The sequence below is a fragment of the Schistocerca cancellata genome, chromosome 2 (assembly GCF_023864275.1).
Source record: "Schistocerca cancellata isolate TAMUIC-IGC-003103 chromosome 2, iqSchCanc2.1, whole genome shotgun sequence".
In the NCBI taxonomy this organism is placed as follows: Eukaryota; Metazoa; Arthropoda; class Insecta; order Orthoptera; family Acrididae; genus Schistocerca; species Schistocerca cancellata.
The window spans coordinates 983,096,546-983,122,428 of NC_064627.1; positions in this window are offsets into that span (position 1 = coordinate 983,096,546).

The following is a 25,883-nucleotide window of genomic DNA, read 5'->3' on the forward strand; positions in this document are numbered from 1 at the left end:
ATAAATCGAAATAATATCGATACAATACCTACATCGATATGTAGTGAATACGAAACAATGTTTAACACGGCGCCGCGTCGCGAGTCATGTTGCCATATTCTTGTTGTTTCTTGTTAGAATGTCGTCGTAAGCGAATACAGTTTCAAGCTAGTGTAAGCAAAAATAGTTTTAAGTAACAAATTCTGCAAACTTCCAGTTTGTAATTGTTACGAAATATGTTTGGATCTTTCCTATCATCTTGAGAGGCGGTATCTGTGTACCGTAGAGCATGTTAACTTGTTTTGCCAACCATGTTTTATTTTATATAAGATTGCATTTGATGGGCTTTTATTTTAATGGTCATTTTAGTATACAAAGTTGCCACCCTTTCACCGTAAGACTTTTCTTAGAAGTTGTTGTGAGCAGTCGTAACTACGGCCTTGTCAAAAGGGAGCGGCAAGGTTCTCACCCCGAAAGCTCATACAGTCAAAAATTTGTTTCTTTCTGCCTCCGAGCCGGCCGGTGTGGCCGTGCGGCTTAGACGCTTCAGTCTAGAACCGCGTGACCGCTGCGGTCGCAGGTTCGAATCCTGCCTCGGGCATGGATGTGTGTGATGTCCTTAGGTTAGTTAGGTTTAATTATTTCTAAGTTCTAGACGACTGATGACCGCAGAAGTTAAGTCGCATAGTGCTCAGAACCATTTGAACCATTTTTTTCTGCCTCTGAATAAATTGTAACTTGATATTTAGAGGGTGCTTTCTGATTATAATTTAAAATCTGTTTCTTTTAAAAAGGCTTTATGCATCATTAAAGTGAATAAATTACCATTTGTTAAAAAGGAATTTGCTTATGATTTCATCAAAAAAATGGCTCAAATGATTCTGAGCACTATGGGACTTAACATCTGTGGTCACCAGGCCCCCAGAACTACTTAAACCTAACTAACCTAAGGACAACACACACATCCATGCCCGAGGCAGGATTCGAACCTGCGACCGTAGCAGTCGCGCGGTTCTGGACTCAGCGTCTGAACCGCTAGACCACCGCGGCCGGCTATGATTCCCTCGGTCACTCCCTGGCAACTACTTCCATTCCTACATAATGTGATTAAATGTGTTAATGTTCTTGATGCATCGGTAGTAAATAAAATAAATTCTTACGAATATTCTTTGAAAATAAATCACGATTAAGGGTGCACAAAATTCTGCTTAAAATAATATTTTGTTTGTATCGAGGAACAAACTGTCATTTACTAACAACACTGGGTATCACGTTAAACAGATGACGAGTAGTGCGGTATTTCTTTGGGCTGATTCGCTGACACTCCATCCATGCTGACATGGCTGGCGACTCCTACGAGGGACATCGGGTATGTAAAAGTGGACACGTGTGTGTGTATTTGTGTTCCCCATAATATCTTTGTACTGCCTGGAGCTCTCAAAACAAATATTGGTATTGATTTGAATCAGTACCAACAAACAGTATCCACGTGGGAAAGACTTTCCAAGCCACCCTGTTTAATGGTGGTAGTGGAAAAGAGGTTGCATTTAAGCACAGTTATGGAACGGCTAGAGAAATTTAGTCCAAATTTGGTACATATATGGAGATTGGATTAATGCCTGGAAGGAAACTGTACTGTAAGGATAAAACACCCATTATTAATTTAGGGGCAGTTGTAGTAACAATCAAAAACGAGTGATAAAGGTGTCTACTCCTTACGTTTCTGGCTGGTGGGCAGCTTGGTATCATTCCAGATGACAGCTATCCCTTTAGGGTTGGGGAGCTGAGGCAGGGAAACGTGGTGATGTCAAAGTTTGGAACAATTTCAAGGTCTTGTTACAGACGTTACTTAATATGTGGAAGAAAATTTTGTTGCATTAGAATACCCTAATACAGTACTGGCCATTAAAATTGCTACACCACGAAGAGGACGTGCTACAGACGCGAAATTTAACGGACAGAAAAAAGGTGCTGTGTTATGCAAAAGATTAGCTTTTCAGAGCATTCACACAAGGTTGGCGCCGGTGGCGACACCTACAACGTCCGACATGAGGAAAGTTTCCAACCGATTTCTCATACACAAACAGCAGTTGACCGACGTTGCCTGGTGAAACGTTGTTGTGATGCCTCGTGTAGGGAGCACAAATGCGTACCATCAAGTTTCCGACTTTGATAAAGGTCGGATTGTAGCCTATCGCGATTGCGATTTAGCGTATCGCGACATTGCTGCTCGCGTTGGTCGTCATCCAATGACTGTTAGCAGAATATGGAATCGGTGGGTTCAGGAAGGTAATACGGAACGCCGTGCTGGATCCCAACGGACTCGTATCACTAGCAGTCGAGATGACAGCCATCTTATCCGCATGCCTGTAACGGATCGTGCAGCAACGTCTCGATCCCTGAGTCAACACATGGGGACGTTTGCAAAACATCAACCATCTGCACGAACAGTTCGACGACGTTTGCAGCAGCACGGACTATCAGCTCGGAGACCATGACTGCAGTTACCCTTGACGCTGCATCACAGACAGGAGCGCCTGCGATGGTGTACTCAACGACGAACCTGGGTGTACGAATGGCAAAACGTCATCTTTTCGGATGAATCCAGGTTCTGTTTACAGCATTATGATGGCCGCATCCGTGTTTGGCGACATCGCTGTGGACGCACATTGGAAGCCTGTATTCGTCATCGCCATACTAGCGTATCACCCGGCGTGATGGTATTGGGTAGCATAGGGTACACGTCTCGGTCAACTCTTGTTCGCATTGACGGCAGTTTGGACAGTGGACGTTACATTTCAGATGTGTTACGACCCGTGGCTCTACCCTTCATTCGATCCCTGCGAAACCCTACATTTCAGCAGGAAAATGCACTGCCGCATATTGCAGGTCCTATACGGGCCTTTCTGGATGCAGAAAATGTTCGACTGCTGCCCTGGCCAGCACATTCTCTCACCAATTGAAAACGTCTGGTCAATGGTGGCCGAGCAACTGGCTCGTCACAATATGCCAGTCACTACTCTTGATGAACTGTGGTATCGTGTTGAAGCTGCATGGGCAGCTGTACCTGTACACGCCATCCAAGCTCTGTTTGACTCAATGCCCAGGCGTATGAAGGCCGTTATTACGGCCAGAGGTGGTTGTTATGGGTTCTGAATTCTCAGTATCTACGCACCCAAATTGCATGAAAATGTAATCACATGTCAGTTCTAGTATAATATATTTGTCCAAACAATACCCATTTATCATCTGCATTTCTTCTTGGTGTTGCAATTTTGATGGCCAGTAGTGTAATAGTAGGTGTTATGGCATTTGAGTGAAGAGCTGATATTCCAGCATCATCCAGGAACACGCGGAAAAAGTTCAACCAAGCGTAGAACACATACGTTACACAATTTGAAGAAAAACGCTTTTGTGTAAGATACTATTGGCAATGAGCGATACTAGTGGCGAAAAATAATTTTCGAAATGTTTCGGCTAATTGGTCCTTCGATAACAGTGCCTTTTTTCTCTTTTTTGTCATTCCTGGTGCTGTCCCTCACTCTACAATTTAGTTTTGATGTCATGTAGCAGAAAATTTCGTGTGTGTGTGTGTGTGTGTGTGTGTGTGTGTGTGTGTGTGTGTGGTTTGATGTTTTCGGGCGCTAAACAGCAAGGTCATCAGCGCCCAAACGCATAGGAACAGGAACAGGAACACCTGCGGTGAAGGAACGAAGACGGACAGCGATCAAAGAGAACTGCTTCAAGACACAGACCTGACGCAGTTCCAAATCCTCACATACAGAGGCAAAACAAGAGGAGAAGGAACGCACTAAAAAGGAAAGGAAACACAAGGAAAGGAGAACAGAAATCGAAGTGAAACAAGTAGGTAATCGTGACTGGCTGACCTATTACCTAAAACCTGGGTGAGCCAGTCGCCCAGCAGCACATTAAAATCCTCTCCCTAAAATCCGAGGCAACCAATTAGACAGGGCACAAATCCGTAAGACCTTAACCACAGTCGTTGCGTCGTCTAGCAAAATAGATGACAAATCAGGTGGCAAGGAAACCACCGCGTAAGCGCATTGGTGCAATAGTGTAAACAAGAAATAATGTAGATGTCAAACGGCACTGTTGGCTGGGAAATTCCGTGGGGTGATTTCAGCTGACTGTCCTCCTTAGCGCACATTGGCCTCTTTCCTTGCGGACATGGGGGTTGCGCAGTTCTAAGCAAAGAAGGGAAAGCAGAAAGATGGAAGGAGTATATAGAGGGTCTATACAAGGGCGATGTACTTGAGGACAATATTATGGAAATTGAAGAGGATGTAGGTGAAGATGAAATGGGAGACACGATACTGCGTGAAGAGTTTGACAGACCACTGAAAGACCTGAGTCCAAACAAGGCCCCGGGAGTAGACAACATTCCATTGGAACTACTGACGGCCTTGGGAGAGCCAGTCCTGACAAAACTCTACCATCCGGTGATCACGATGTATGAGACAGGTGAAATACCCTCAGACTTCTAGAAGAATATAATAATTCCAATCCCAAAGAAAGCAAGTGTTGACAGATGTGAGAATTACCGAACTATCAGTTTAATAAGTCACGGCTGCAAAATACTAACGAGACTTCTTTACACACAAATGGAAAAACTGGTAGAAGCCGACCTCAGGGAAGATCAGTTTGGATTCCGCAGAAATGTTGGAACACGTGAGCCAACACTGACCCTACGACTTATCTTAGAAAATCGATTAAGGAAAGGCAAACCTACGTTTCTAGCATTTGTAGACTTAGAGAAAGCTTTTGACAATGTTGACTTGAATACTCTCTTTCAAATTCTGAAGATGGCAGGGGTAAAATACAGGGAGCGAAAGGCTATTTACAATTTGTACAGAAACCAGAAGGCAGTTATAAGAGTCGAGCGGCATGAAAGGGAAGCAGCGGTTGGGAAGGGAGTGAAACAGTGTTGTAGCCTGTCCCCGATGTTATTCAATCTGTATATTGAGCAAGCAGTAAAGGAAACAAAAGAAAAATTCGGAGTAGGTATTAAAACCCATGGAGAGGAAATAAAAATGTTGAGGTTCGCCGGTGACATTGTAATTCTGTCAGGGACAGCAAAGGACTTGGAAGAACAGTTGAACGGAATGGACAGTGTCTTGAAAGGAGGATATAAGATTAACATCAACAAAAGCAAAACGAGGATAATGGAATGTAGTCGAATTAAGTCGGGTGATGCTGAGTGAATTAGATTAGGAAATGAGACACTTAAAGTAGTAAAGGAGTTTTGGTATTTGGGGAGCAAAATAACTAATGATGGTCGAAGTAGAGAGGATATAAAATGTCGACTGGCAATGGCAAGGAAAGCGTTTCTGAAGAAGAGAAATTTGTTAACATCGAGTACTGATTTAAGTGTCAGGGAGTCGTTTCTGAAAGTATTTGTATGGAGTGCAGTCATGTATGGAAGTGAAACATGGACGATAAATAGTTTGGACAAGAAGAGAATAGAAGCTTTCGAAATGTGGTGCTACAGAAGAATGCTGAAGATTAGATGGATAGATCACATAACTAATGAGGAGGTATTGAGTAGAATTGGGGAGAAGTGGAGTTTGTGGCACAACTTGACAAGAAGAAGGGTCCGGTTGGTAGGACATGTTCTGAGGCATGAGGGGATCACAAATTTAGCATTGGCGGGTAGCGTGGAGGGTAAAAATCGTAGAGGGAAACCAAGAGATGAATACACTAAGCAGATGCAGAAGGATGTAGGTTGCAGTAAGTACTGGGTGATGAAGAAGCTTGCACAGGATAGGGTAGCACGGAGAGCTGCATCAAACCAGTCTCAGGACTGAGGATAACAACAACAACAACTCAGTAAACTGTGGCTCATAAGCTTGTCGATTTACCTTCAGTCAAAATAAACGACAGTCGTGTAACAAAATAAAATGCCTTCCTGACATTCGTCACGGATATACCTACACAGGTAGAACACTGTAATTTCCGAAAATACTTGACGAATAATCAAGGGGTTTTCACCCGTAATCAGAGGTTAGCTTGGGGTAACGTACGGGCTTGACTTCAAAAAAATTAGACCACTGGGAAAAGGTATAATGACTCAGAATTTTATCTAAAACCGTAGTGTCGTTCTATTTGTTTGTTTGAACGTGCTTATTTTCGAAACTACGAAGGTCACTCCAAAAGAAATGCACACTATTTTTGTAAAAATACAGTTTTGATTCTGCATGTGTGAAAGTCTTACAGTGTGTAGATACATCCTCCCGGCTTGTTTTCAAACTTAGTTCAACCTGTTCCCGTGAGTGGCGCCGTCACAGCATGTCTTCAAGATGGCTGCTACACTTGACGTTCGTCAGAAGCAACGTGCTGTCATAAAATTTCTGTGCTGTGAAAACGAGACAGTGGGAAACATCCACAAACGGTTGAAAAAAGTGTATGGAGATGCTGCTGTCGATCGCAGTGCAGTTAGTCGCTGGGCAAGCAGGTTACGTGATGAAAGCGGGCATCGCAATATTGAGGATTGTCCCCACAGCGGCAGGTCTCGTACTGCACACACTCCAGACAATGTGCAGAGAGATAACGAATTGGTGACTGCTGACAGACGCATCACAGTGAACGAATTGGGAAACTGAAAGACCCTCTTCGCGGAACAAGGTTTCAAGATGATGACTCCCTTGTGCACGCTGCCAAACAGTGGCTCCAACAGGTTGTTCCAGAATTTTTCCGTGGGGGTATACAGGCGCTGGTTCCAAGATGGCGTAAGGCAGTTGAGAGGGATGGAAATTATGTGGAGAAGTGAAAATATTGTTCTTAAAGGATCTATCTACACACTGTAAAACTTTCAAACATGTAGAATTAAAGATGAATTATTTTAAAAAATAGTGTTTATTTTTTTGGAGTGACCCTCGTACCAGGTTCTCACAGCTAACTTAATCGTAGCTTGGGGCACACTATGGGATATAAGTCATGGAAATCGGAATAGGGAAATAAGGAAATAATTGAAATTGTGTCTAAAATCGTCTGATCAGCGTAATAGTTAGGAAGTTTAATCGTCCCAGTGTGATACACCAAAGAATCAACAGCGCTGTTAGTTTCTTCAACTCAAGGACAGATATATTTTCTGAAGTTCACGTCTGAGACAGAATTAAGCGCCGAAATCTTATCTCTATGTATACGAATTAACAGCGAATATACTTATCTTACGACATTGCTATGCTTCTTTCGATAGGTTTTATTTCTATACTTTGACAAGAATTACGAATTTATGTTCATGTTCGTCAAATGTTCATCACATTTTGATTTCGTTTTGTTTTTAAAATACCTGCAGAATATTTGAGTCCTTCCGAATGCACCAGAACGACTAATGGACAGCATGTGTTGAAGATCGCGAGGCGAGATTTGCTGCGACTCGAGAACATCAGGCTTAAACTCACTCCTTCAAAACTCCTTCAGAAAGCGAGACGCGACTTAATTGTGAGAGTGTCATGCATTACCTCGCTCCCCAGAATCCTTCGCTCACAGAGGCTTAAAGTAACTTCTCTGCAATATAACATCGTAGAAGCGGAAATATTAATGGGAAGTGGTAGAAGCGAGTGAGCGTTTATACCTGGGATTCTCCTTATTCGTAAAAAACGTAAAAGTGTACAATTACCAGTGAGGTTCTAGTATTTCATGACCATAAACAAAGCGCATTGCCAACCGTTACGTTTTACGGACGTGGACCTACGTGTTAGTTGCTTTTTGCACGACGAGCTCTATTAGGCTCCTTCTAATGTTAGTGAAGCAAACAAGCTTTTTGTTCATTTCCCCAACATACTACCTCGAATGGTGTGCAGAAAGAAGCTTTATTAGTCGAAAACAAATAATGTAAATACGACCAAAGAGCTCTATATACGTATCCAGACAACGCAGGGTTTCTCAACTAGTATATCGTAAAACACTGCAGTGCAATTACAAAGGGGTGAGATTGGGTGTTATTGTGAGGATTGGGGATTAGTAGTATACAAATTTAAAAAAGAAAACGTTAATTTACTACTCGTTTGTAATTCAAAGGAAAACCAGGGCCAAGAGAGAATTTACAGTTGGTTTAATCGATTGCAAAACACTGTCTCAATGGAAGGCAACGTCCAGAACAAAAATAATGAGTCTACCAGTGACCCAGGATTCACACTCATAGCAGTGGAAGTACAAAAACATAACAAAATAATTTTTTTTTTAGATATGAAATTTCATCATTTTTTCACTTACTGTTGGCTGCACTTGTTGGTATAGGTACATTTTTCTTCACAAGTAACAGAGATTCTTTGATGAATTTTCTACACCATACAAACCATACTTACAGGTGTATGAAACTTTAGAATTTTCCAAATCTATTGAAAACTGTGGTAAAAATTGAGATAATTAACTACAAAATTAGATTTTTTTCTAAACATAAAGTTTAAAAGGTAACAGCTTATTCATTTTTTCATACATTAAACAGATTCTAGAGTTTCAGACACCTGTAAGTATAGTTTGTATGCTGTGAAAAACTCATCGAACACTCTCTCTCACTTATGAAGAAAAGTGTACCTATAGAAACAAATGCAGCCAATAGTAAGTGAAAAAATTATGAACTTTCACATTTAAAAAAAATATTTTGTTATGTTTTTGAACTTCCACTGCTACGAGTGTGAATCCTGAATCCTTCCTGGTCATGCTGACAAAGTTTTATGAACTTACTTGTAAAAGAGTAAACAGTGGAAATTAAAGTGTCCTGTGGTGCCCGTCCTGCTCCAAGTCGGCCCGTCTGATGTCCTACCCCCACCCCCCTTAAAAGAACACGTTTCATAACAAAAACATACACAGAGAATGCGTCGCAGAAATTCGGTACGGTTCAGCATTCGCGTGAACTTTACTGTGACCACCGCCTATGATCGACGTCACAGTACAATAACGACTCACAGACTGTAGGTGAAAGCACTAGGAGTGGAGGGTATATAAAACGTGTTGGAGGGGGTGGGGGCGGGGAGAGGGCAGGGAATTCCGGAAGCAATGCAGTCGTTGTCGTAACCCTTAAATGGAATGACTTACCAGATGTTGTGTACATAGTTCCGCGTAGTGAGCGCGTACACAACTTTCCCACTAGAGCGCGCCCCGCTAAGCACAATAGCACAGGCGCAGCGCTCGTCCGTCTCCACACTACGAGATGGCGCTGCCATAGGGATGGACCAAATTCTGCTTCCGCCGATCCACGTATCAATATGTAACGCAGCCAATGACATTGCTGCTAACGTAGAACCTTTTCTCCTCGCAGATCACACTCGTGCAGTGATACATGAATGCGCGAGGTATCATAACGAGTGTACAGACCTCCGATTGGTCAGTCTGCATTTATCTGTACCAGTCTGCACGAGTTCTACATTTGTCTATACCTGTCTGCATGAGTTCTACATTTGTCTGTACTAGTCTATAGTCAAGTTTCAGTCAGCGCCTAATAAGATTACCATATTCCTGTACATAGCCATGATGATAAATGTATAGACACACGTTTGTCAACTATCAGAGATGTATGTGAGAATAACATTTAAGTACCAATACCAAAGGAACTTCAATTTGTCAATTGTAAATAGCATCCAGAACCAAGTTAAGTAATTTTTATGCTTGTTATTATTTTAATAAATGTGTGTGAAAATTAATCAAGTTCTGTTTAAAGTTGGTCACCGTCAATCTGCTACTCTAAGCGTGCAAGTGGCATTTCTGTCGTCTAACCTAACGGCAGAAGATAAACACGCCGCGATAAAACCACGAGACATAGTGCTGACACTCGCCTACTTCGTTAGAGCGACAAGTCAAATAATCTGATGGTGTGTGTACTGAAGGTCTTACAATACGCACACCACAAAGACCTGAAGATGTCAGCTAAGCCCATCGAAACAAGCTGTTTAAATTAAAAAGAATAGTTACGAATTTTTGGTTGTAGAATACGTTTAGCAAGTTCCATCCTTTCGTGGATATTTACCAAACTTATCAGATTTCCCTCGGATGTGACATGTAATGTCAGTTACGATGGCAGCCATTTGAGTTTCACCCATTTCAGGCTTCCTCGGTGCCACTACGTGAGCTCTATTTTCGGCACGACGCTCTGGCGTCTCTCGCCGCTCACAATTCCAGCGGCTCTTTTTTCGCCGTATCAGCTGCGACAATGTATTTGGATCGATCTGCGTCCATTACGTGGCCCCCTTCGCCCGCGGACCACCTCGTTGCCGGAGGCGCGTCCCGCGGCAGCAGCCGGCAGCCAGCCGCTGCGCGTCACGTTCCCCGGCGTCACCTTTTTGTTCGCTCCTCTGGAGGAAGAGCGCGCGCAGCATTGTTCGCCGGTAGGCCGGCAACCGTGCGCCGCAGGCTGCGCCGGGCTAGGCGCCATCAGCGCGCGCCCGTCTCGAGAGGCGAGACGACGCGAGCCGAGCCGAGGTGTGGGCAGTCCGCCCCCGCAGACGACGGCGCCGTAATGGGCGGCCGAGCGCGGCGGCGCCGCCTGAGAAGAACCGCACAGCCACGCCTCTGCGCTCCGGCAGAAGTGGCTGCCCAGCAGTTAGGGTCGGCCGATGCGCTCCTCCCGCGCTTCTTGCTGTGCTGCGGGACGGTATGGGAAGCGAGAGGCCAGGGGCTGCAGCGATCTTTTATTGCAACAGTAGTTCACAGACCGCACTTACAACCGTGGGGAACTCTCCTGCGAAGCTGAGTTTGGAATGAAGGAGAATGAACGAAACGTGAGTACAACAAATCCTCGGTGCACTTTCGCATTAACTTACTTTGAGATTCCCAGATACTACAATAACCATCATTGTCTTCGTCGGGAGAGCAACTGCACTACTGGCCATTAAAATTGCTACACCAAGAAGATATCTACATCTACATATTTACTCCGCAATCCACCATACGGTGCGTGGCGGAGGGTACCTCGTACCACAACTAGTATCTTCTCTCCCGGTTCCACTCCCAAACAGAACGAGGGAAAAAATGACTGCCTATTTGCCTCTGTACGAGCCTTAATCTCTCTTATCTTATTTCGTGGTCTTTCCGCGAAATGTAAGTTGGCCGCAGTAAAATTGTACTGCAGTTAGTCTCAAATGCTGGTTCTCTAAATTTCCTCAGTAGCGATTCACGAAACGAACTCCTCCTTTCCTCCAGAGACTCCCACCCGAGTTCCTGAAGCATTTCCGTAACACTCGCGTGATGATCAAACCTACCAGTAACAAATCTAGCAACCCGCCTCTGAATTGCTTCTATGAGCTCCCTCAATCCGACCTGATAGGGATCCCAAACGCTCGAGCATACCCAAGAAAAGGTCGTATTAGTATTTTATAGGCTGTCTCCTTTACAGATGAACCACACCTTCCCAAAATTATGCCAATGAACCGAAGACGACTATCCTCCTTCCCCACAGCTGAACCCACCGATTCCCTATTCTGCTATCAGTCGTTGGATCTCGACCAACGCGAGCAGCAATGTAGCGATACGATAAACCGCAATCGCGATATGCTACAATCCGACCTTTATCAAAGTCGGAAACGTGATGGTGCGCATTTCTCCTCCTTACACGACGCATTACAACAACGTCCCACTTCAAATCGCCCTGCAATGTTACGCCCAAATATTTATCCACGTGACTGTTTCAAGCGCTACACTACTAAATGGAGTAATCAGTCATTCGTTTTCCTATTCATCTGCATTAATTTACATTTTTCTGTATTTAAAGTTATCCGCCATTCTTTACACCAATCACAAACCCTGTCCAAGTCATCTTGTATCCTTCTACAGTCACTCAAGATATGCAGAAGATAAACGGGTATTCATTGAACAAATACATCATACTAGAACTGCCATGTGATTATATTTTCACGCAATTTGGGTGCATAGATCCTGAGAAATCAGTACCCAGAACAACCACCTCTGGCCGTAATAACGACCTAGATACGCCTGGGCATTGAGTCAAACAGAGCTTGGATGGCGTGTACAGGTACAGCTGCCCATGCAGCTTCAACACGATACCACAGTTCATCAAGAGTAGTGACTGGCGTATTGTCACGAACCAGTTGCTCGGTCACCATTGACCATACGTTTTTAATTGGTGAGAGATTTGGAGAATGTGCTGGCCAGGGCAGCAGTCGAACATTTTCTGTATCCAGAAAGGCCAGTACAGGACCTGTAACATGCGGTCGTGCATTATCCTGCTGAAATGTCGGGTTTCGCAGGGATCGAATGAAGGGTACAGCCACGGGTCGTAACACATCTGAAATGTAACGTGCACTGTTCAAAGTGCCGGCAATGCGGACTAGAGATGACCGAGACGTGTAACCGATGACACCTCATACCATCACGCTCGGTTATATGCCAGTAAGGCGATGACGAATGCACGCTTCCAATGTGCGTTCACCGCGATGTCGGAAAACACAAATGCGATCATCATGATGCTGCGAACAGAACCTGGATTCATCCGAAAAAATGACGTTTTGCCATTCGTGCACCCAGGTTCGTCGTTGAGTACACCATCGCAGGCGCTCCTGTCTGTGATGCAGCGTGAGGGGTAGCCGAAGCCATGGTCTCCGAGCTGATAGTCCGTGCTGCTGCAAACGTCGTCGAACTGTTCGTGCAGATGGTTCTTGTCTTGCAGACGTCCCCATCTGTTGTCTCAGGTATAGAGACGTAGCTGTACTATCCGTTACAGCCATGCGGATAAGATGCCTGTCATCTCTACTGCTACTGATACGAGGCAGTTAGGATCCAGCACGGCGTTCCGTATTAGCCTCCTGAACCCACTGATTCCCTATTCTGCTATAAGTCGTTGGATCTCGACCAACGCGAGCAGCAATGTAGCGATACGCTAAATCGCAATCGCGATAGGCTACAATCCGACCTTTACCAAAGTCGGAAACGTGATGGTTCGCATTTCTCCTCCTTACACGACGCATTACAACAACGTTTCACCAGGCAACTCCGGTCAACTGCTGTTTGTGTATGAGATATCGGTTGGATACTTTCCTCGTGTCAGCACGTTGTAGATGTCGCCACCAGTGCCAACCTAGTGTGAATGCTATGAAAAGCTAATTATTTGCACAACACAGCATTTTCTAGCTGTCGGTTAAATTTCGCGTCTTTAGCTCGTAATCTTCGTGGTGCTGCAAATTTTAATGGCCAGTAGTGTAACTGTCGAAGAAGTAACGGAATGACACAGCTCTAACCCCGGATGGTTATAATTGACGTGCGGCTACTCACAGAGGTACAGTGTTAGCTGTAATTATGTCGTGAGAGCGAAAGTTTGTAGATATTCTAATTCGTTAATGAAGAAATGATTTATGCTGGAAAAAAAGAGTTCCAGTTTGGGCAACCAGGCACGAACTTGGTGCTGTGAAAGCAACAGAGACGTATACAAATGTTTCCATACGTAATAGATTGGTAACGGATGTGGATAGAAAATGTCAAACAAGTGAGAAAAGTGACTGATTCTCATTGCTATGTGGCTAGTTTGGTAGCTACAAGTTAAGATAACTTAGTTAATCTCATGAAGGGTGGCTTCTGATAGCTCAGCGCCTGGTAACGTTGTGGACAACGATGAGGAGGGATGTTGTGTATCATTCAAAAATGGTTCAAATAGCTCTAAGCACTATGGGACTTAACATCTGAGGTCATCAGTCCCCTAGAACTGTGTATAAAAATGTCTGTGAAATCTTATGGGACTTAAGTGCCAAGGTCATCAGTCCCTAAGCTTACACACTACTTAACCTAAATCATCCTAAGGAGAAACACACACATCCATGCCCGAAGGAGGACTCGAACCTCCGCCGGGACCAGCCGCACAGTCCATGACTGCAGCGCTGTAAACCACTCGGCTAATCCCGCGCGGCTCCCTAGAACTCAGAACTACATAAGCCTAACTAACCTAAGGACATCACATTCATCCATGCCCGAGGCAGGATTCGAACCTGCGACCGTAGCGGTCTAGCGGTTCCAGAATGAAGCGCCTAGAACCGCTCGGCCATTCCAGCCGGCTGTATCACTCACCCTGCTCCACTGGCACTGGTTTTCCCTAATCGTGACCTAGCTGTTTTGTGCAGTTAGTGCAAGATATTAATAGCTCTTTTTGTACTGTCCACGTGGCGTGACAGTCGTAACAACAATCCGTCTTTTCGGGAATTAGCTTTGTTTATTGCGAGTTGGAGACTCGGTGGCGCTCTTTGCGCTTTTATTAGTTTCTGTTGATGTTGTGGCACATGTTGTACGCAGTATATTTGATGTATCCGTTGGATTTCGGGTCACAGATGTTACGGTAAGGCTGAGAGTAAATTTGTTTGAGCAATACAAAGTGGAAATCTGTCCTCTGGTTTCCGAAGGCTACTGAATAAATGGTCAAACCAACAGCATTTTAAACCCCTAAATTCACATGTCTTAAACCATCGCATATTTCATGAGGGAAGCAGGTGAACTGTGTTGGCTACTCATTATTTTCCCAGAACGTGTTTCAAAATCGCCTGTAAGGCGCTGGAGTATATATATTCAACTTAGGGAAGCATTTCTTTTAAAGTGCTGTGTATATCTCGTTGTTCCCGAAAGGATCACAAGTATATAAACGACAGACAAAGTGATGTATGTTCTTCGTGATGCTGTTTGCCAATCGCAAAAACAGTCGAATGATGGTGTGATAACAAAAGAAGCCTTGACATCAACTAAAATGAAGTAGCTGAGCCTGCCACTGTGGCCGAGTGGTTCTAGGCGCTACAGTCTGGAACAGCGCGATCGCTACGGTCACAGGTTCGAATCCTGCCTCGGGCATGGATGTGTGTGATCTCCTTAGGTTAGTTAGGTTTAAGTAGTTCTAAGTTCTAGGGGACTGCTGACCTTAGAAGTTAAGTCCCATAGTGCTCAGAGCCATTTGAAGAAGCTGACAAGGTAAATATAGTACTTTGTTGAGAACTGTACTGTCCCCCAGCAGGCCTGTACCAGTACGGTGAACCGGAAGTCTATGCAGGCTGCATGGCAGGTGGTGGTGGAAATTAAGACAGAGACAAGCATGTTATGTGTGTGTGTGTGTGTGTGTGTGTGTGTGTGTGTGTGTGTGTGTGTGTGTGTGTTTTTGCGTGAACACTTATTTTCATGTAGCTGCTATAGAGGAATACGGTCTCAAGAGCTCGGGGTCCTGCGAGATTTCTTCAAAACCTTCAGTCTTCTCTGCGAGAAAAGGTTCATTAAGGAAATCAAAGAAGTACATGGCGTTACTGTGGCATTAGTACACATAACGTTTTCACTTGGGCACCATGCATGTCTAAGAGGTTTTACCTTTGGTAAACAGATCTATCAAAATCGGCATACTGAACAGCCGTCCTTTAACATTCTGGAGAGACAAAAATTGCTTGGTGTGAAATCTGGACTGACCTGAGAGTGTTCCACCACCGTATATTGTCATGAGTTGTCGTGCAACAACACGACAGCTTTCTAAATGTGGATCTACATTTATTACCCTCCAATTCATTTTTCACTCTTTCGGAGAGTGTCCATAGAACCACTTTCAAACTATTCCTGTGCCGTTTTACTCACGAATAGAAAGAAGGGAGAATGAATATTTTAAACGTCTCGTGCAAGCTTTAATTTCTTTTATTTATCATCTGAAAATGACCCCATTGGTAGTGAGCATCGGTACTCCAGGAGCGGAAGGACAAGCGTGTTGTCGCCTCGTGTAAACGCTGTGCCACTGAAAAGCATTCTATGGTATGGCTTCCCCAGATAATTTTCTATGTGAGGGTTCCAATTTAAGTGATTTTTTCAAATGTAACGTCTCGAAAATTAGGTGAATAGACGGACTTCGTTTCTACTTCAGTTTCACTAGGCGACTTAGGTCTGTTACTACGAACTGCGACTTCGTTTCTATATTGCGATATCTACTGCACTGTTTTTCGGGTCCCCCGACACGCTTTATGTACCCTCCTCTGCTACTACTACTCTGCACCGTCTGTAAACGGTTGTTGCTCCTGGACGACAAACATCGATCGTTGTCATATTAAGGTAACTGAACCGTATGTAATTCAACATAATATTTCCATTTCCCTTCTCGTACACTGATATGACTTTAACAAGTTTCAAATCTCTGCGTATGGATCATTCGTCGAGTGAGTGATTGCATATGCTTCCTAAATAGGTGGTTATTTCATCAGCATGCTCCGAAAGCAATCCAACTGGTATACAGCTTGAGCTAAAAGGCTTGCTTTTATTGATTTAAGTTACTGGGCTAGACCTATGATTGGCATCTATTTTGATTAGGATTCTGGAATATTTAATGCATTTATTTGGTGCAGATTTTCGGAAAATCGTGTTTAGTAACTCTGGTTTAGTGACTCTGTAATCGGTAACATGACCACTGGCAACTCACTTTGAAAATACTGATTGTGTCGCGCCTATGATGCGCTTTAAATGCGACCAGAGCTTCTTTTGAATTTCTGCCAGAATTCGAATCAGAGCTTCATTGTTGAACGTATTGAAAGACTCCACACTAACTTTTGTGAACCTGCAAACCGTCACTTGTCTTGGAAACTTTGATTTTCCCGCTGCTTCAGCAGCTGTGTACTCACTGGTGGTGTTAACCATGTGGGAATGGTTGCGTATCTTATCACTTTACTTACTTAAGCAACCAAAACTGTTTCCTTAAATTTGAGTTATAATTGACCAACGCTTACATACCTAATATGGAATGACTTGGTACTGTATCACATTAATGTGACTGGAGGGTGTACATTTACCCCAAAGTGAGACAATGGTGTTAACGTCTTAATGGTTAAATGTTTGCGGTTGCCTATTGAACCGTGATTGTGCCCAGGCGTGCTCCTCTTCGTTAAAAGCAAATCGATGATCACGAATGTCAGGGCCTCAAAAATATGCAAATCGTATGGGAAGAGGTTGGGATTATATAGAGTATGTGGGAGTGCTTCTCAGCGAAACTTCTACAGAGTAAATGAAACAGCCTGCCAACAACACAACCATTCACTTGCTGCCAAGGTTGTTTAGACTACGCGGCATAAATTTCGCTAGAAAACCCTTGCACATCATCCAAACAGTTCCAATCACTCCCCATACGATTATGTACCTGTAGAGCCCTGAAGAAAGACATTTGCGGCCGTTGATTTGCTTCGGGTGAAGAGGTTCACGACTAGGTACAACCATGTTTCGGTACGCCAACGCAAGCACTTCTTTATAAATGCGTGTTGGCTGCTACTTTTAAAACATTTTTCGTTGAAGGCAGTGACCTTCTTGCCCCATAGTGGGATTGATCTCTTAAAAGTGATACCGATTATTTTAGAAATAATAAACACTTTACTTACTGTTTGCTATCAGTCTCGTTTTCATTTGACCACCCCTTGTATTTTCGTCAACGCATGAGTCGTTACCAATTATTTGCTGAACTTACCTGAAATGGTTGCTGTGAACATTTCAGCAACCATATCATCTGAATTGGAAGGAGTGGTGTCGGTAAAAGGAAAGAAGTGTTCAGTTCTTTCCAGTACTCATTCACAGCAACTATTTACTTTCATTTTACTACAAGAAAAAACTGTTTTAACAACAAGAAAAACGCCACCAGTAACTGAATTTAATGTGTCCCTTCTGCAGATTCTGTGTAAAAACTTCAGCTGAATCAATATCCTGCTTCAGCCAGCTTTCAGTGGGGCAGAATGTTGAACCTTGAAACAATTTATCGACTTTCGTCCCCTACCATCCCTAAAACATTTTAGTATGTTTCCTTGTTTCATTTTGAAAAGACATTAGTCGCATTTTGTGTACCGAGATATTTTTCGGAAATTAGAGAAGTTAATCCTGAATATAAGGTTTTTGGTATAAATGTTATATTGAAATTTAAAAGAGTTTCGGGCAAGAGATTCTTGTCAGTATTTGCATTTAATTGTGTCTGTTATATTATAGTCTTTAGGCTACATTACATACACAAATAATCAGTAAGTGAAGTCAGATTAATAACAGGTGTTATAAACACATTGTGAAATACTCGTACAAGCTAATGCCACCTAACACTAGTTTCCATATCAAGACGGAAAAATACTAATAGTTAAAATGTTAAATAAATTCAGGTCATTTACAAATATCATTCATTTTAGTTGCCCTTCTTCCGTTTCGAGGTAAAAGATAGTGCATCACCGACAAAGTATGGTTTAACCGTCCACACGTTACGTAAATAATTTGTAAAATATACAGAATTTTATGCACCATATAACCCTCTAATTGAGGAATTAACAATATCATCAAAAGAGCTTTAATACATTATACTGCATTTCAATAAGTAGATCTCGTAACATTTACTAATACTACCTCACGTCTCACAACACCGAAAGCCGTAGAAAATGCCGAAAACTGCTTATTTTGATGTATAGTCAGCAATCCTTTATGCGATTCTAAAATGTCAATAGACTCAAACATCGACCAGGGAACATCATCATGTGTTTCTAGATATACTATCCATCGGTTACAACGTTCTCCCCAACGTCTATCGTGTCTGCTTCAGTGATATTTATTAGCAGTTCGTATTCTGGTTATTTTCCAACACAGCTACGACAATTTACAACTATAAAAACGACGTTTGGTAAATGTACCCTAATTGTGTATTTGACCTGGTCCCTTTTGAGACTGTACCTCCGATTCCACTTTTCCGCGGCTGCTTGTTTTCCAAATAAATCACGGTCGTTTCCTCCGAGTACCCTTCTGATACCATTCTGGCGTGACACAATAACTACCACCAGTCATAATCTCTCCCTGGGTGAAGAAAGCAATCAGCAGTAAACGGTCACGTCGCCAAAGCGTGTAGCCGTAACGTTTTTCGCAAGTACCGTTGTTTAGAACTTCTTACTAGGGCGTTGGGTGTGGTATTAGTCATCTCCTCATGGAGCTGTAACACTATACACTCACGTTTCGTCATCTTTGACGATAAGATATAGAAATGTAACATTCTCTGTCGGATACCACCATACTATCAGTGGAGGTTTTAAGTTCTTGCGTGAATCCCATGAATGCGACAATCGGATTGAATAAACCCATTAAATACCGCACGCATAGCCATATGAGGTGCACATGCTTGACTGCTCAAACATTTTCCCTTTTCATTTTTTCTTCCTTATTGTATTTCAGTGCCCCGTCTAGGGCGGGCTGGCGGCAGCATATGCACTGCTCTTCAAAAATGGCTCTGAGCACTATGGGACTCAACATCTTAGGTCATAAGTCCCCTAGAACTTAGAACTACTTAAACCTAACTAACCTAAGGACATCACACACACCCATGCCCGAGGCAGGATTCGAACCTGCGACCGTAGCAGTCCTGCGGTTCCGGACTGCAGCGCCAGAACCGCTAGACCACCGCGGCCGGCCACTGCTCTTCAGTCGAAACACATTACTGATACAATAGAACATTTTCCCTTGTCGCTCATGAGATATACCAATATCAAAATCCAAAAATAAACTAGTTTTCATGGCATTACATACGATCCTAAAGCTTCCTCTAGTTGTTTATGAATTTCAGTTGAGTTTGCTTTCATTAGACGCAAAAACGTCACTACGCATTTCTCTCTCAAGAAATGTATTGATCAACTCTTTCATCTTGAAACTTTATTTCGATGCGCAGCGGCACAACTACCTCCATATCTATGCGGTTTACGAAAGTTTCGAGTTTCTCTTCTGAACAAGGATGTTAATTCGGCGGAAGTATCTATATACCAGTTAAAGCTATTGTTACTTATTGAAATTACAATCGTGTTATCTATATGTTTATTTCACCGAGAACGCACAATGGAAGTGACACGTAGCTGTCACACGTGTTGTCCACGTTGTCTTCCCGTGGGCAACTGCGAGAACAGCAAATATGGCGAACGTTGACCGCGCCGGAAGGAGCGGAAATGAAGGCTCACAGCAGCGTGGAAGAGCTTTTTGGTTTTATCGTGCGTCACACGCATTCATTCCATACTTTTCCTGCCAAAAACAGCTTTTTATCAGTTGGGAGTGGCAAGCCGCATCAGTGGCGTCAATATTTACACAGTCACGAATGAAAGCACTCGCGGCTACCGTGCGCTACGGCTTAAAACTGTAATGATTTGCACTCCTATCTCTTCATTACTGCGTAGCAAGGATTCAAATTTCTCTCTCAGATTCGCTGTCTTCTTCAATCGGTTCCGAGAGCTGAAAGTTTATTTCGGTAACAACAAAGCAAAAAATAATTCCACCACCTCACGTGACTTCTTAGCTGTTTTTCACATCCACCCACGTTGCTATCCAGTTAGCTGCACTCTAGCTATAGCATCTGCTGCAAGTTGTTGACTGCGATGAACGTTAAATATAGTGTAAAACTGATGACACTCTTCTCGGTTACGCAGCCGGATAATTTAGTAATCTTTGCAAGTGAGTATGCTGATGCGAGTCTCGGCGGATCCGGCGAGATTGTGCATCATCATATTCACTCGAAGATGGCGGCCAGTTGGTACGTAGATATATTGTGCCAAGATGACTATATTATCCTGCTATATACACGGGAAGACTTCCATTAACCATTACGCCGCGGAAGTGTACATATTCATATAGCGTAACATTTCCATGTGGTTGTTGAGAAGTTAAATAATGATATGGCTGGAATCGTCCAGAAGGTGTGAAATGTTACCGACAGACTTAATACTCCAATATCTCAAATCCAATGCATGAAAACGCTCATTGTTATGTGACTAGTTTCCTAGCTGCAGGCTGATATAACTTAGCTATCTTGCAAATAACTTCGCCGATTATCTTCCAGCTTCCGTGGTCAGTGACAATTGGAGTCCACACCTTACCGCATCGCAGCCTACATGGTGATCACGTGATCAGTTTGTGGAATGGCCTTACAAGTAAAAATACAGTTACTCGTTTTATGTAGACTTACGACTAACGTTATTAGAGTGACTTCCATAAACACATACAGCGTCTTCATAAGTACAATCAGAATTACAACAACAGTATTTGTGCCACAACAAAACTAATGGTGGATTGTTGAGAAAAATAAGCGTTTCGTAAAAAAAGTTGATATCGTATTAACGGGAACAAATGTGTGAAAGAATACCTGTTAACAGGATAGGTTTTATATTTTCACCGATTTTTATCATTTTGATTCACCATTTGGGATTTTTAGCTTAGTAACTTGTTATGTCATAATTTTATACTTTCACCTAAATTCTGTGTTCAAGCACGGATACATGTAATGCACTTTATCATAGCTACACTGTGCTCTGTTAGCCGTAACTGCTCACAGCTACTACTTAGCTCATTACAAATGCCAGAGTATACAGTAAAATACTTTTTTGATTTATATTTTAAATCTATAGATAGGAGGGCGATTATATTTGTGCATTACGTTTATAGAAACCAGGCTGTAGTAGTTATAAGGACCGAAAAAAAAGAAATGGAATCAATAGTCATGACACTGAGACGGAGTTGTAGCATATCCCGGTCTGTACACCAAGCAAGTAGTATGGGTCGTCAAGAAGAAATTTCGAAAGGGAAATAACGTCCATGGAAAATAAATAACAGCTTGCTGATGACATTCTAATTCTGTCAAAGACGGCAAAAAACGAGGAAGATAAGTTGAATGGAATGGATAGTGCCTTCAAAAATGTGAACAAAAATAAAGTAATTGTAGTGACTAATCGAATTGAAACAGTGGATTTTTGTGTAGGAAATCTGATACTAAAAGTAGTAGGCAAGTTGTACTATTTGTTCAGTAAAATAGTGATGATGGTCGAAGTAGAGGACATACAAAATCAAGACTAGTTACAGCGCGGAAAGCATTTCAGAAAAGAGGTTTTTGTTAACATCTGATACAGATTTATATGTTATGAAATATTATCTGAAGATGTCGTATATTTTGCGAAGGGGGTCATGAGATTTAGGTAAGAATAAGGTAGGTAATGGGGCTTACAAACAGTTATTTGTTGCCTCATACCATGCGGAAACGAAATTGCACGGTCAGTTGATATGCGGGTTAAGTACATAGATGCACAAGAAAAATAAAATTAATAAATACACTTGATTAAAGGTGATGAATAATTTAGTACAAGTTTTCGCCAGCTGTCGTGAGAAGCGATACACTTGTGGAGATACATTAAGAAATTATTCATTACCATTAAAAGGAGAAGTAGATGGAAGGTAAAAAAATGGAATTTAGCAACGCAGTAGATTGGGGAAAATATACTGTTTCGTTATATTACATGTAATTTGTCAGATACGTACTACTGACTTGACAAGTCGGAGAAAGGTATCACGAAAAGTTACTGAACACCCACAACAATCCATTCGAGAAACGTGAAATATAACTTTTCAAACGTTTTGAAAAGAAGTGAAAAGGACTGATTGAAACAAGGAACGAAGAAAGAAATCCCAGATTTTCCTTCATGTGACTTTGAAAAAGAAACAATACCTGCACCAATTTTTCCGTGCAGTGATGGAATCCACGCTCATTGTAGACAGTTAACCAACGAAAATACATCAGTTACCGTACAATGTGCTGAATGTAACTCAGCAGCTCCAGTTTTAAGTTTCGTAAGGCCTCTTCGGTGTTTTGTTCTCACCAGTCGAACACATCAAAGTGATGATGCATAAAACATGAATAATGTTTACTGGTTGTGTAAGTATGCAATTTGGGGTTATTTTAGCGTTGCATAGGCGACGATACCAACAGGGATAAGCTTGAGATGCCACCTCATGACGAACCCATAATCCAGACAGTGAAATACGAGTGAGGTGCATGATTCTTGGAGAAACCCCGTCACTGTTTCTCCAGACGCGCGAACTCCAGAAAATAATTCACCTTGATGTGAAGCAGTGATAGAGCTATTTCACGACACGTGAACTGTCTGTGTATATGAAGTTATTTCTATCAATATTTTAAAGGGGTGAAAAGTTGATCATTGGCATGTTTAATGAAATAGGAGTAGCGTATTATCTATCGTTCAGAATGGACTTATGATCAGAGAAAAGTCCCCTTTTCTGGTATTACGGTAAATTGTAGTGTCTGACTTTATGAAAAAGAGTTGAATAGTGTGGGATGAGAATAGAGCAGGCAGCACGCGGAAGAAAAAAGTCAGATGAAATTTTTATTTGGTTGGCAGAAAGTGATAGCTTGGGATAGATTCTTCTTTCTATTTCTCCTTTGTTGGGAATCGTCGAGACAAAGGCCGTGGGTAAAGCGACAAAATCTCTATGCTACAGGTCGAAGCGATATTTGCAAGAAACTACTCATTTTATTTGAAAGGAAATCGCGTCTTACTATCGTGCTTAGAAACGCTAACGAATTAATATTGAGAAAAAAGAACAGAACAGACTAAAGTGTAAATGGCAACGCTATCTTCCAAGCTGAAAGGTTACAGCAACAAAATCAATTTTACTCTGCATTGTAGAAATATTCCAAAATAGTTTCACTGCTCAAAATCTCACTGAGATGCAGTGTGTTCAGGATGTGAAATTTTTTATGTAAGTATGTTTACATAACACGTAAAGTGAGGTTTACGATCGATGGTTTAGCATTCTGCACGCATACTATTACTTATCTTGATCGTGATAAATTTTGTACCACACGGTCCACTAAGAGTAACAAGAAAACCAGAGGGCAGATTAATTAATAGCCACCTCTCAGATCCCCTGAGATTACATAAGGTAAAAAGCTAAAACTGGTGCTGCAGCTACAATTTGCTGTTCGTTTATATCCGTTTATCATAGTAAAACGACAGAGCTTAGCCGTCACGGCGTATGCGGTTGTTGCCAGATCTGCATTACATACTCTGATCAGACAGAACATTATGACCACAGACCTACTGTCGATATAAACCCGTCCAGGCGATAGTAGCACCACCTAGCGAGGAATGACTGCTAGCCAGACAAACGCGGGGTACGTGTAATAACAGTGAGCGTGCCGTCCGTGTGTAGAACGAGGAAGGCGCGCCATCTATCTTACACTACTGGCCATTAAAATTTCTACACCACGAGGAAATGCAGATGATAAACGGGTATTCATTGGACAAATGTATTGAACTGACATGTGATTACATTTTCTCGCAATTTGGGTGCATAGATCCTGAGAAATCAGTACCCAGAGCAAACACCTCTGGCCGTAATAACGGCCTTCATACGCCTGGGCATTGAGTCAAAAAGAGCTTGGATGGCGTGTACAGGTACAGCTGCCCATTCAGCTGCAACACGATACCACAGTTCATCAAGAGTAGTAACTGGCGTATTGTGACGAGCCAGTTACTCGGCCACCATTGACCAGAAGTTTTCAATTGGTGAGAGATCTGGAGAATGTGCTGGCTAGGGCAGCAGTCGAACATTTTCTTTATCCAGAAAGGCCTGTACAGGACCTGCAACATGCGGTCGTGCATTATCCTGCTGAAATGTAGGGTTTCGCAGGGAACGAATGAAGGGTAGAGTCACAGGTAGTAACACATCTGAAATGTAATGTCCACTGTTCAATGTGCCGTCAATGCGAATAAGAGGTGACCTAGACGAGTAACCAATGGCACCCCATACCATCACACCGGGTGATACGCCAAGTATGGTGATGACGAATACACGATTCTAATGTGTGTTCACTGCGATGTCGCCGAACACGGATGCGACCATAATGTCGTAAACAAAACCTGGATTCATCCGAGAAATGACGTTTTGCCATTCGTGCACCCAGGCTCGTCTTTAAGTACACCTTCGTAGGCACTCCTGTCTGTGATGCAGCGTCAAGGGTAACCGCAGCTATGGTCTCCGAGCTGATAGTCCATGCTGCTGCAAACGTCGTCGAACTGTTCGTGTAGATGTTTGTTGTCTTGCAAACGTCCACATCTGTTGACTCAGGGATCGAGACGTGGCTGCACGATCCGTTACAGCCGTGCGGATAATATGCCTGTCATCTCGACTGCTAGTGATACGAAGCCGTTGGGACCCAGCACGGCGTTCCGTACTACCCTCCTGAACCCACCGATTCCATGGTCTGCTAACACTCATTGGATCTCGACCAACGCGAGCAGCAACGTCGCGATACGATAAACCGCAATCGCGATAGGCTACAATCCGACCATTATCAAAGTCGGAAACGTGGTGGTACGTATTTCTCCTCCTTACATGATGCATCACAACATCTACATCTACATCTACATTTATACTCCGCAAGCCACCCAACGGTGTGTGGCGGAGGGCACTATACGTGCCACTGTCATTACCTCCCTTTCCTGTTCCAGTCGCGTATGGTTCGCGGGAAGAACGACTGTCTGAAAGCCTTTGTACGCGCTCTAATCTCTCTAATTTTACATTCGTGATCTCCTCGAGAGGTATAAGTAGGGGGAAGCAATATATTCGATACCTCATCCAGAAACGCACCCTCTCGAAACCTGGCGAGCAAGCTACACCGCGATGCAGAGCGCCTCTCTTGCAGAGTCTGCCACTTGAGTTTGTTAAACATCTCCGTAATGCTATCACGGTTACCAAATAACCCTGTGACGAAACGCGCCGCTCTTCTTTGGATCTTCTCTATCTCCTCCGTCAACCAGATCTGGTATGGATCCCACACTGATGAGCAATACTCAAGTTAGGTCGAACGAGTGTTTTGTAAGCCACCTCCTTTGTTGATGGACTACATTTTCTAAGGACTCTCCCAATGAATCTCAACCTGGTACCCGCCTTACCAACAATTAATTTTATATGATCATTCCACTTCAAATCGTTCCGCACGCATACTCCCAGATATTTTACAGAAGTAACTGCTACCAGTGTTTGTTCCGCTATCATATAATCATACAATAAAGGATCTTTCTTTCTATGTATTCGCAATGCATTACATTTGTCTATGTTAAGGGTCAGTTGCCACTCCCTGCACCAAGTGCCTATCCGCTGCA